Here is a 13,264-nt window from a genome sequence, read left to right on the forward strand (position 1 = left end):
AAAATTATTCCAGGTAAAAAGAACCCAGAATTGAATTGGAGTGACTATAAAGTTATACATCAGTTTGCTGTTCAAATGAAAAGAGGAACACACTCTCTCACTTCTCCAATATGTTTAAATGCAAAAATATATGCAAATTCATGAGTTGGTTAAACTTCACAATCATTTGCTTTTTTATTTACTTTAACCCATTAATGTATATCTTATTGTATCTGCTAAAAGTCGCAAAGATTCAAGGCAGTTCAGATTTCAGGTGGCTTGTGTGCAAGCTCCCCTGCAAAAATACCCTCTCAACGAAAATCAGCCAAACCCCTTCCTGTTTTTCAACCTCGTATGTTTACTTTCACATCTGCTGCAAAAGATAAAAGCAACAATGGGGACATCAACCACATGATCACGTCCTACCAACCCGGAAATGAAGCTATGAAGCCAGAGTTGCTGTGAAATGGGTCTTTAGAAAACTCACACTTAGGCTTAAAAATTTTATAGAAGTCTGAATCAAATGCAAAGATCACCACTAGACACACATAAAATCCTGTAGAGCTAAATTACATTTATTTTTATATAATAATCATAGATGCATGTAGATACCCAATTTAAGTAGAAAAAAGATATGGATCAAGAAGCAAAAATTATTCTCCTTAACTATAGATTATTTCCCATCTCTATGAGGCCATATTTTATCGAGGGGAAAAGGAACTAACACTATCTGTAGGCACACAATAATGTTTGTTTTTCTTTGTTATTACTATGTAATGTGAGTATCATCCTCACTTTACAGAAGAGGAATCTAAGGCATGGAAAAGTACTTTCACAAGAGCATAATCATTAAATCATTACCTTTGACAGAAGGCCTGTATCCAGATCTCTTTCCCTGCTTGCTCATGCATATACTGAGTAAGCAAAGGTGCAGCAGTAAAGAATGTGGCTTTGAAGACCATTTTCACTTGCTAATCGTCTAACTTTGTACAAGCTACTTAACTTTTTAACCTGCTCCTTGAAATGTAAAATGGGATTATAATCATACCTGCTGCATAGGGGATGTGGTAAGGTTTAAATGAAAAAATAATGGCTAGCATTTATCTGGTGCCAATGTTCTAACTACATATATTAACTCATTTAATCATAATAATCTGTGAAAGGTACAGATATTTTTATCATCCCCATGTTATATAATGAGTATTGAGGTGGGGCGCCTGGGTGGCTCAGTCGGTTGAGTGTCCGACTTCACTCAGGTCATGATCTCATGGCTCATGAGTTCAAGCCCTGCGTCTGGCTCTGTGCTGATAGCTCAGAGCCTGGAGCCTGCTTCCAATTCTGTCTCCCTCTCTGCCCCTAACCCACTGGCATTCTGTCTGGGTCTCTCTCAAAAATAAATAAACATTAAAAAAAAAATTTAATGAGTATTGAGGTACCAAAATTAAGTAACTTGCCCACGGTCACCAAGCAAAGAGTGACACAACTAGAATTTAAAACCAGGCATCCAAGTGCTGGAGCTCACTCTTCAACAACACCTATGTCATATCTATAAAGCACACAACACAGAGCTCACTCAGTTCATACAGGTCATCAACAAACACTAGCATTATTTTATCTCACATATAATACCACTTAGTAAATAGTTGCTTGAAATGTATGAAATCAAGTAGAAGAGCGAGAATCTTCAACGTTTTTTATTTTTTTATTTTTGGGACAGAGAGAGACAGAGCATGAACGGGGGAGGGGCAGAGAGAGAGGGAGACACAGAATCGGAAACAGGCTCCAGGCTCTGAGCCATCAGCCCAGAGCCTGACGCGGGGCTCGAACTCACGGACTGTGAGATCGTGACCTGGCTGAAGTCGGACGCTTAAACGACTGTGCCACCCAGGCGCCCCAGAAGAGCGAGAATCTTAATCCAGGTTTTACTCTGTGCTTTTCCCATAACTACATGTCTTTCCATGACACAGTGCCACTATTCTTAAGTTTTTTGTACATGTCCAGTCATTTCTACTAACACTAGATCATTAAACTTCCTTAAGACAAGAGTCACGTCTTCTACATTTTTGTGATCACATTACACCCACAGGGTCCTGCTCATTGTGCATAATCAGTTAATATGCATTAAATGATCATGCCATTTCTCTGCTCAAAATCCTCCCGCGAATTCCCATCTCAGAAAAAAACGCAAAGCCTATAGCATAGCCAACAAGGTACTACATGCACATCCCTTCTCCTACCTACAAGCTTTCTGAACTAAATTCCTACTATTTTCTCCAAATCATTTTGATCCTGCCCCACTGGCTTACTTAACATTTCTCAAACACACCAAACATGCATAACCTTTGTACCTATTGTTCTTCTGCCTGGAATGCTCTTCTCTAGATATCATTCTACTGCTCAAAAGTCACCTTACCAGACAGGTCACCTCTGACCACTCTCTCTACTATCTAAAATAGCCACCCCAGGGATGCCTAGGTGGGTTAAGGGACCACTCTGTCTACTATCTAAAATAGCCACCCCAGGGATGCCTAGTCAGTTAAGCATCTGACTCTTGATCTCAGGGTCATGAGTTCTAACCCCACGTTGAACTTGTGACCCCACACCCAGCGTGGAGCCTACTTTAAAATATAAAATAAAATAAAATATCCACCCCATCTCCCTCACTCTTTATCCCCTTAGCCTGCTTTCCCTGATCCTCACGAAAATCTTCTACTTTACCCCTGATTTGTATACTTATTATTTGTTCTCTCCCACTAAAAGGTAAGCTCCAAAAGAAAAGACATTTCTACTTTATTCACTGCATGTCCCAATGCAATTAGGACAGTGCCTGGTAAATAGCAGATGACCAATAAAAATGTATTAAATTAATAAATGGTAGATGTATTAGTATCTATTGTACAACAAATTACCCCCAAAACCGGGCACCTGGCAGGCTCCATCAGTGGAACATGTGGCTCTTGATCTTGGGATTATGAGTTCAAGCTCCACATTGGTTGTAAAGATTACTTAAAAATAAAATCTTAAAAAAAATTACCCCCAAAACTTGGTGGCTTAAGACAACAAACTTTTGTCTGTTTATTTTTAAATGTGTATTTTTAAGAAAGCGTGAGCACACACACAAAAGTGGGGGAGGGGCAGAGAGAGAGGGGAACAGAGGATCTGAAGGGTGCTCTGTGTGCTGACGGCAGAAGAAACTGACTCAGGGCTCAAACTCATGAACCATGAGATCACGGCCTGAGCTGAAGTTGGACACTTAACAGAGAGAGAGAGAGCCATCCAGGTGCCCCCAAACAACAAACATTTATTATTTTAGTTTATATGGATCAAGAATCCAAGCACGGCTTAGCTAGGTGCCTTTGGCTCAGGGTCTCTCACGACACTGCAGTCAAGTGTCAACCATGTTTGCATTCCTCTCAAGGCTCAACTCCCGCCTGAAGAATCTGCTTCCAAGCTCACTCACATGGCTGTTATCAGGCCTCAGAAGATCTGTCTCCAGGGGCGCCTGGGTGGCTCAATCAGTTAACCATCCTGTTAAGCATCCGACTCTTGATTTCAGCTCAGGAGCCTGCTTGGATTCTCTCTCCTTTTTTCTGCCCCTCCCTGGCTCTCTCACTCTCAGTCTCTCAAAATAAATAAATAAACATTTTTTTTTAAGTTCCCTTTAAAAAAAAAAAAGGAAGATCTGCTTCCAAGCTCACTTACATTGTTGCTGACAGACTTGGTTTCTCACCATGTGGGCTTCTCTACAGGCTGCCTGTACATCTTAGGATATGGCAGCTGGTGATCCAAATGACAGGAAGAGAGCCAGAAAGTGCCCAAGATGAGAGGTCCCAAGACAAAAGCCAAAGCCTTTCTCAACCTAATTTTGGAGGTGACATCCCACCACTTGTGCTATATTCTATTCATTAGAAGTTAAGTCACCAGGTCCAGGCCACATTCAAGAGGAAGGGATTACACAAGGGCATGAATACCAGGAGGCAGAAATCACTGGACGCCATCTTAGAGCCTGCCTACCACCGTAGGCATAAGAAAAGTCTAAAAACCAAACAAAACAGAAACACCTTGCCCTTTGGCCACCTGATATATTCTATAGTATATTTATTTATAGATGATGTTATGATTATTGCAATCATTCACCCCAATGCTAGTCTTTTCAATTACATAAAACATCAAAGGGAGTACTTAATTACTGAATATTTCTTGTTAAGCAGTGTTCATTATGGTCATATTAGAGACAATACAACTAGCAAGAATAAGTCAACAGAAATAGTATCTGGAAAAAAGGAATCATTGGATGAATCTTGCTAAGAAGATGACATTGGATTTGATATTGGTTGATATTATAGAAAGATTGTTAATTTTCTTAGGTATAATAATAGCATTATAATTATGTAGGATAATATCTTTATTCCTAGGCTATGCATACCAAAGTGTTTAGGAGTAAAGGGTCATGATATCTGTAACTTACTTTCCAAGAAAATATGACACACACACACACACACACACACACACACACACACACACAGAAAGGCAATCAGAAGCAGTCAGAATTACAACCCAAGTCTTAAATCTTAATTACCCTGGGAATTCACATTCTCACTACACCTCTATACGTCTAGCGTGTCCCCTATGTTATGTCTCTAGCTACTGTACTATGCAATATCTGTGTTTGAGGTGATGAGGATGAAATGACAGGATACTGACACTCTGTCCCTCAGAACCTGGCAATCTCATTGGGGAATAGCAGTTTTATATACAATATAAAACAAAACACAACAAATCTGATACATAACAAATAAACGCTGCACAAGTTTAGAAAAGGATACCAATAAGCCTTCAGAGAATAAAATATCTTTGAAACCTCTTTCTTCTAGCAGGTTTCTTATTCTTGGCATCCCTTCCGTTAAGTACTTCTCCTTTATTTTATCTACTTGGCAACAACCAACTGATTATTTCCTACATTTTAACAAAATTATCTGGAGACCATCTAAAAATAAAATACATGTTTGCCTGTTTAGAACACAGGACATAATTTTTAAAATAAAATGCTATTTACATTTTCACTGGAAAAAAACACTAACTACACTATGTGGATTTTCTTGCCTTCAAAAGCAACTATGTTATTTCAAGAGTTGAGGATGCCAGAAAGCTTGAAGATTTAAAAATAACCTCACAAAGAGCTCATTTCCAACAGCAGATGGAAAGAAATTACTCTAAAGACACACATGTGGGAGGGCATATATACAACATCATATGACACCATGCAAAAGGTTTATATAATTACATAATACCATCAAGATTATCAGGACTCACAGGTAGTAAGTTAGCAACACTGTCAATTCTCTGAATCATTAAAAAAAATTGATAAAAGGGCAAGAAATGGCAAGTGGGGAGGGGGGGGAAGTGCCTTCCCTTTTAAGATCCCTTCCATGAGTCCCTATTGCATACTGAAATAGTTGGCAGGTAAAATTTGAGGGCTTAAATTGTTGGAGCTCTTGACAGTTCTGCCTGTGTCTATATGGTCAAAATTAGAGGGAAACATGAAATTCAACAACCTGTGCCAAGTGTATTATTAAAGTAAAAAACTTCTCACTTGAATATACATAGAAGTTCAAATTGGTAAATTAAAATACTTGATAAGGGCACCTGGGTGGCTCAGCCAGTTAAGCATCCAACTCTTGATATTGGCTCAGGTCAGGATCTCTCAGTCGTCAGATCAAGTCCAGCCCCTGTCAAGTTCTAACGCTGAGTTTGGAGCCTGCTTAGGATTCTCTCTCTCTCAAAATAAATACACAAACATTAAAAAAAAATACTTGACATACAAATTAAAATGGCAATTCTTGGGGCGCCTGGGTAGCTCAGATGGTTAAGTGTCCCACTTTGGCTCAGGTCATGATCTGGCCATCGGAATTCGAGCTCCATGTGGGGCTCTACGCTGACAGCTCAGAGCCTGGAGCCTGCTTCAGATTTTGCACCTCCCTCTCTCTCTGCCCCTCCGCTACTCACACTCTGTCTCTCTCCCTCAAAAGTAAATCAACATTAAAAAAAAATTTAATGGCAATTCTTTATAAGATAATATACTCAAAGATTACTGTTAAGCTCTCACTACGTTAAAATGATTCTAATAGGGGCGCCTGGGTGGCTCAGTCAGTTAAGCGTCCGGCTTCGTCTCAGGTCATGATCTTGCGGTTGGTGAGTTCAAGCCCCTCATCTGGCTCTGTGCTGACAGCTCAGAGCCTGGAGCTTGCTTCAGATTCTGTGTCTCCTCCTCTCTCTGCCCCTCTCCTGCTCATGCTCTGTCTCTATCTCTCAAGAATAATAAATAAACTTTAAATTTTTTAGAAAAATAAAAAATAAAAAAATAAAATGATTCTAATAGAGCTATTTAATTTATATCAGCATTAAGTAATAGCTGAATAGCAATCACAACTCAACCTTGACATAGTACTATATATATTCATAAATTACCCAAAGTATGCATTTCTATTTCACTTGTGGGTCACAGGCTTAAATTTAACCAATTCAAAATAACCCTATGCTTTCTTTTTTTTGTTTGTTTATTTATTTATTTTAAGAGAGATGGAGAGAGCACTAGCGGGAGAGGGGCACAGAGAAAGAGAATCCCAAGCAGACTCTGCACCAGCAGCCCAGAGTCCAATGTGGGGCTCGAACCCACAAAACTGTGAGATCACGACCCTAGCGGAAACCAAGAGTCCAACATTCAACCAAACGAGCCACCCGGGCACCCCAAAATAACTCTATGCCTTAATGCTGTTAAATCACTGAGAATTATCCAAAACTTTTATAATTTTTTTATGACTTAATGCAGATATTATCAAAATAGAATATAAAAGTTTTCTGTATGAATATTAATGTAGAAAGTATCTCAACCTCTATGTTGTATCCAGTCCACAATTCAGACGTATAGAGAGCCTACCAAAAGTCGGTTTAGGGGCGCCTGGGTGGCGCAGTCGGTTAAGCGTCCGACTTCAACCAGGTCACGATCTCGCGGTCCGGGAGTTCGAGCCCCGCGTCGGGCTCTGGGCTGATGGCTCAGAGCCTGGAGCCTGTTTCCGATTCTGTGTCTCCCTCTCTCTCTGCCCCTCCCCCGTTCATGCTCTGTCTCTCTCTGTCCCAAAAATAAAAAAAAAAAATAAAAATAAAACGTTGAAAAAAAAAGTCGGTTTAGATAAGGACACTTTTTATATTTTAATTTTTTTTTAATGTGTATTTATTTTTTAGAGATAGACAGATTGTGAGCAGGAGAGGGGCAGAGGGGGAGACACAGAATCCGAAGCAGGCTCCAGTGTCTGAGCTGTCAGCACAGAGCCCGACGCGGGGCTCAAACTCACCAACTATGAGATCATGACCTGAGTGGAAGTTGGACGCCCAACTGACTGAGCCACCCAGGCACCCCTGGATAAGGACACTTTTTGTAGACGATGGAAGGTGCAAGAAACAGGCAGTCTGCATTTATAAATCAAAATTAACTTCAAGAGTATACATTATACGCTATTTTATCTTAGTATTTCCAACTACTTCCAAAAAGAAACAGGTGTTCCTGTCCCTATTAATAGATAGTATTATTAGATAATAGAATTTTACAGAAACATTGAATATAGAATAGAATTAGATAATATTAATAGAGCTGCTGCTTCTACTGCTTCTTCCAATCTTATTTACCAACATAAATAGTCATTGTTCCTATCTATTCCTCAGATAATCTTGCCTTTTCCTACCCACTCTGCCAAGATTACTTTAACCCTACCCAAGGCTCCACTCCACATAGCTCAGAAACAATTTTAATTTCTACAGAGATTTCCCCAAGAGTTGAGAATGATAGAAGAGGGCCTAGATTAATTTGGTGGCAGTGACCCAAAGAACCCTCAGCCATGAAAGGGAGAGAGTCATAAACAATCACAGTTTAATCCATATGGATTTATTCTGGAGATAATTAAGAGATAACTGCAATATGAGAACTGGTCTTAATAAGTGCAATAACAAAATAATAAATAATAAAATAAACATGATGCCAGAATGGCTCTGGAATTTTCATATATAGGGGACTTTTAGGGATAGCATATTTACTTAGGGCAACTTTGAAGGATGCTGATAAAGATTAGGGGGTAGGGTATATTAAAGTGTCTCCAAGTCATTCATTGAATTGTACTGGCCACACACTATATTGGGATTTTGCTTTTCTTTAAAGTCCAAAGAGCTACCCAGTTTATTTTCAATACTTCAAGGTGAATACAATCCCATTTAACAAAAATAATTAACAAAAATAAGTACAAACAGACTTTCATCATAGTCAGATTCTCTCATTAAACTTTCCTAAAACCAACATGTGAAGTAGCGTCAGTGAGGCAGCTAATTCTAAATAAGATCAGCACTCAAAATAAAATATCAAAGTTCTCCTTTCTAACGCCTCCAGTTTCTAAATACTGTTCATTGCTATAGCTTCTTTAATCTTTCTCACTGTGTATTCATTTTTTGGCCCCAGAGTAAATCAAAATACTAATTTAACCCAGTGTGTACAACAGATTATTTGTTATACTGCATTTTACTGAACATACCATAAATCCACTCATAAAAAGGACATAATGACATACTTTCAACAAACTTAAATAAAAAGCAAAAATTAACAAATATATTTGGAATCTGGCTTTTCGCCAACTAAATGCTATTTTAAATATTATGAATCAATTACCTTCTAATAATTCTAGATTCTCTACATAAATAAGACCCAAACCTGATAAATTCAGAGGCCTCTTTTAAATGTTTTTAAGTTTCATCATTGGGAGTGTTTGAGAAAAAAGCAAAGATGTCATTAGAAAAAAGCTCTTAAAATTATTGCTTAGCTCACAAAATAAGGTGATTCCATTCTCAAGCAATAGAGGAAAAAATAAGTTCTTTAGAAGTAGAGATGAATCTGAATCTGAATTTGCCATGTGACCAATCACAAATTTGATAAGGCTCTTGGAAAAATACACTGGCAGCACTTGGGCTGGACAGCTTCTTAGATAACAGGGAAACAGATTGTGGCCTAACCGTATGCTCCTCTTGATTTCAGAACAAAATTCGGCGGCCATGGCCACTGATACACCAAAGTTATAAAATCAGATCACCAATATTAAATTGGATTTGGACATTCAGAAAACAATATATGCAAGCCCTATCACTCACATCACAAATTATAGACCTATGTCTTATTTAGATACATTTTTTAGTGTTTATTCATTTATTTTTGAGCAGAGAGACAAAGTACGTGCACCAGCAGGGGAGGGCCAGAGAGAGAGAGGGAGACACAGAATCTGAAGCAGGCTTCAGGCTCTGAGCTGTCAACACAGAGCCCAACGCGGGGCTCAAACCCATGAACCATGAGATCGTGACCTGAGCCTAACCAATTGAGCCACCCAGGTGCCCCTAGACCATATATTTTAAATTACAATCTATGGGTACACATATCAAAGTACCTGCAAAGAATTCAAGAATCCTGTGACTTTTAGGCAACACTTCTGATGGACTTAACTGTGAAGCTTTCTTAGCAAAAGTAGGCAGTAAACACTATAAGCACACCATGTCCCATATTATTATGAATTTGTTTAAAATTAAGACCATAAAAACTGAAGAATGGGACAGAAGGCTAGTTCTGTAATTTCCAAAAATGTTAAACTCAAGCTGCACAAGAGAAAACATCACACTGGTGAACTTTAAGTGTAGGGCACAAACCCAACAAAAGAGAGTAACAGGAAAAAATATATAGGTCATACCTCAACAAATACCACAACCATTTTTTTCAGAGGAGACAGGAATCATTTAAAATCATTTGTTAATTTAGATATTAGCTTAGAAGTGTTTCATAAGGAAAAAAAAGGGATAAGATGAAAGCACTTTTAAATATGCAAAGAGGAAAATTTGTGTATTATTTTGCTAACATCATATAAATTGTTATGTTATTTCATATTTTATTTTGAGGATAAGCCTACTTTAAAAAATAGGTTTGTTCAACATATCTTCTACTTGAACACCACAATTATGATTTAAGTGCTTAACAAACATTAAGGAAATGCTGACCGTTAGACCACCAAGAAAGAGAAGAGAGAGATGCATAAAGCAAGCAGAGACCTACCTAAAAGATGGGTCTATTAGCTTAGATTAGCTTAGTCTATTTATAGTAGCTTAGTCTATTTGCTGACAGCCAGAATTTCCAAGCATTAAACTTAAACTTACCAACTGGCAGGGTTCTTAGCTGTGAGTAGAATGGAAGCCTAAGTAGTTTTCCCAATCCATCATCGGCCATCATCTATTTACTAGTAAGGGCTGAACATATCAATGGGACACTTAGGACCTAAATCCTTTTAACAAACACCAGTTAAAGCAAACTCCATCAAGTTCCTTCCATATATGGAACTTTTCCCCCGTACTTCAAATTACTAAGATATGGAGCATTTTTAAGGTAAAAGACTTTGAAAACAGTCAGGAAGAATATATATGACAAGCATAGATGGAACCGCATGGCCAAAGGGAAAGCACGAGTTATTACTGAACAGTTCTTCTTGGTTGAAAAATACAAGTAATAAGGAGAATAAAGGTGGAAAGGTAGATTGGGGACTCATCTATGAGATATTTGGTATAAATGTTGGGAGAATTTTGGCAAGGCCTAAAAATTAAAAACATTATTTCTAAGCCTGAATTCAATTATAGAAGGGAAGAAAGTGTAGAAGAGAGAGAAATCAGAAGGTTAGCACGCTGAGCTTGGGTCTGTCGGTGAGCTCACTTTTAACAGTGGCAAAGATATACCCTTCTTTGGCTTCCCCAGAGATATGAATAACTCCTGCACTTTACTTTAATTATAACTTCCTTGTAGAAAGCAATCTGAATTTGTACCTTGATGCCAAGCAATCTGATGTTCAGTTGTATCCACTTTTTTATCTGTCATTTATTGAGTGCTGACTGCCAGCACCGCTATGTACTCTACGTGGATTATAACACCCCAAGAAACTATTTTACAAAGCCAAAAATTGTACAGCTGGCAAAGAACTTACGATGTTTCCAATTTACAGAAAAGGGAAATGAAGAGTACATCAAGTTTCCATGAAAAGTAAGGGGGACTATAATAATCTGCTTGATTAAAAGCATAAGCAAACTAAATTTTTTGCCAGGATTGAGAATACAGAAAACAGTAGTGAGTAACAGCACATATAGTATATCCTCAAGAGGAGCATAAATCTCTCTATAATAAAATCCAAGACACAAGACATAACCATTTCTTGCAATTTTCCCTAAAAACAGCAAGAACAAAATAGCAGCTGTGAAATCACCCAGACTACTAAAAAAAGGCTCAGCATCTCTTAAAACACACACAAGACACGCACACACACACACACACACAAACCCCTATCTCCTAATCAGCAGTACATGCCAAAAACGACAAGTCCCCACAGACTAGACATTTCTGGTAGGGCACAGTTAGGGGAACAACAGGATGACAGTGGCTATCATGTGGCCAGAAACGAATCCGTCAGCAATTTGCTGCACGTGAGATCACTTTCTCTCCAGAGAACGCCGGTTCCTGGGGACGAAGAGGAACCCGGTCGGGCAGGCCCCCCACCCGGAACAATCGCCGGGTGGTGCAGCTCGGAGGGCGAGCCTACATCCAGCCTCCCCACAGGTAGAAGCAGCCCAGCAAGCAGGAGGAAATATTTCCAAGTCGACAGATGCAGGAACTGAAAAAGGAGGTCACGATGCTGAGAGAATAGATTTAACCCTTTGGTTCCCTGGGAACCGCGAAGACTACGGGGAGCGAGCGCGGCAGAGCCCCCTGGGGTCGGGGGATTCTTTGAACGAGGCGGGTGTCTCCGGCGGGAAGGTCTCCCAGTCCTCGCGGGGCTCCCTCCAGCCCTCAGATCGTGCCAGACTTCTCCAGACAGCCCAGCCACCCCGTCACGAAGAAACTGCTCTGCGGCTGCACCCAACACCTTCACCACCCGGAACCCGCAATCCTCCTCCATTTGGTTTCCTTCCAAGGCTCCTGCCCGCGGACAGTGATTGGCAGACCTCGTCAAAAACGGACCCCAAGCCCAACTTTGCAACGCTCCCTCCGCGCAGCCCCCGCCTCCTTCTCCTCAGGCCGGCCGCGTCTGGGCTCCAGCCCCTCAGCCTCTGGCGCGCGGAGGCCCCGGAGCCCGCGCCCCCGGCCCGGGGCCTGCGGGGGGCTGCAGACAAAGAGGCTGCGGCGCCGCCGCGGCCGCCCGGACCGTCCCCTCGGGGACGGTTCCGCGCCCCCCAACCCCGCTCTCGCGCCGCCGCCGCCTCGCCTCACCGGTGGCCCGGGGGCCCGGGCTCCCGAGCCCGCCGCTGCAGCCGCCCGACGAACAATAGCAGGAGAAGGCGCCGGCGCCGAGACTCGGGCCCTCTGCGGCTCGCGGGCCCGCCGGCTGCTGGCGGACTGACTGACTGACTAACCCACCGGCGGAGGGAGGGAGCGAGCGAGCGAGTGAACGAGCAGGCGGCCCCGGCGCGCGCCCTCCCGCCTTCCCTCCGTGAGGCGAGGCCGCCCGGCCCGCAGCCAGCCAGCCCGCGCGCGCCCCTCCCCCTCTGTTCGCCACAACATTGTAGTAAATTTCTATTGGTCGGCAACTGAGGGAGGGAGGGGGCCGGGCCCGCGGCCCGTCAGCCCATTGGCTGAGGCCAAGTTCTTGGCTCCTCTAGTTTCCCCCCTCCTCAAGGCCGGTAAGGGCAGGGGAGGGGAGGAAAAAGAGTGGGGGAAAGGCAAGGAGCTGGCCGCGTGTGCGCAAGCGCAAATCGAACTCGCTCTGGAGTCCCGGTGTTCCTGGCTCCTGCAGCACCCACGTGGGGAATGAGGTAGGTAGCGACCGGGACCCAGGTGAGGCCCTTTCCACCCGGAGGAGGCTCAGGTAAGAGTCCGAGATTTGAAAGCCTCAAGGAAAAGCCGAGGCTGCTGTCAGGCTGCAGCAGCTGACTGCCTACTAACGCACCTCATGACCTTGGGTAAGTCACTCAGCTTTTCTGGGGCTCAGTTTACCCATCTACTAATTCGATGATCTCTAGGCGCCATTCCAAACCTGACATTCGTGGAAGCTTCACCTCTCCTGACAGCTGTGTAAGGCCTGAAACGGACGCCGAATGTTGTGGCCATGCCAAGATTTCACCTGTCTTTTGCATTTAAGGGTCTCCTAATTCCACCCTGGCACCCTCAAAATCATAAAAACCTAGCTTCCGAGATCTGGGCTCCAGCTGAACTTAGGGTTGCTCTGACAAT

General features: G+C 41.9%; 1 protein-coding gene across 13 annotated transcripts in view; it reads right to left on the reverse strand.

Annotated features, from left to right (window-relative positions):
- Positions 1 to 13,264, reverse strand: part of EPB41 (erythrocyte membrane protein band 4.1) — a 200,042-nt gene that overhangs the window by 167,944 nt on the left and 18,834 nt on the right. For 2 of the 13 annotated variants that reach the window (XM_047872670.1, XM_047872669.1), the window contains exon 1: positions 12,305 to 12,482. The exons of 2 other annotated variants lie outside the window; for them this stretch is intronic. The gene's annotated coding sequence lies outside the window, so the exon portion shown is untranslated. Of the gene's footprint in view, positions 1 to 12,304; positions 12,495 to 13,264 lie in introns of those variants that run through there. 9 more of the 13 variants (XM_047872674.1, XM_047872673.1, XM_047872677.1 and 6 more) reach the window with 7 other exon arrangements.

The sequence above is a fragment of the Prionailurus viverrinus genome, chromosome C1, assembly GCF_022837055.1.
Source record: "Prionailurus viverrinus isolate Anna chromosome C1, UM_Priviv_1.0, whole genome shotgun sequence".
Lineage (NCBI taxonomy): Eukaryota > Metazoa > Chordata > Mammalia > Carnivora > Felidae > Prionailurus > Prionailurus viverrinus.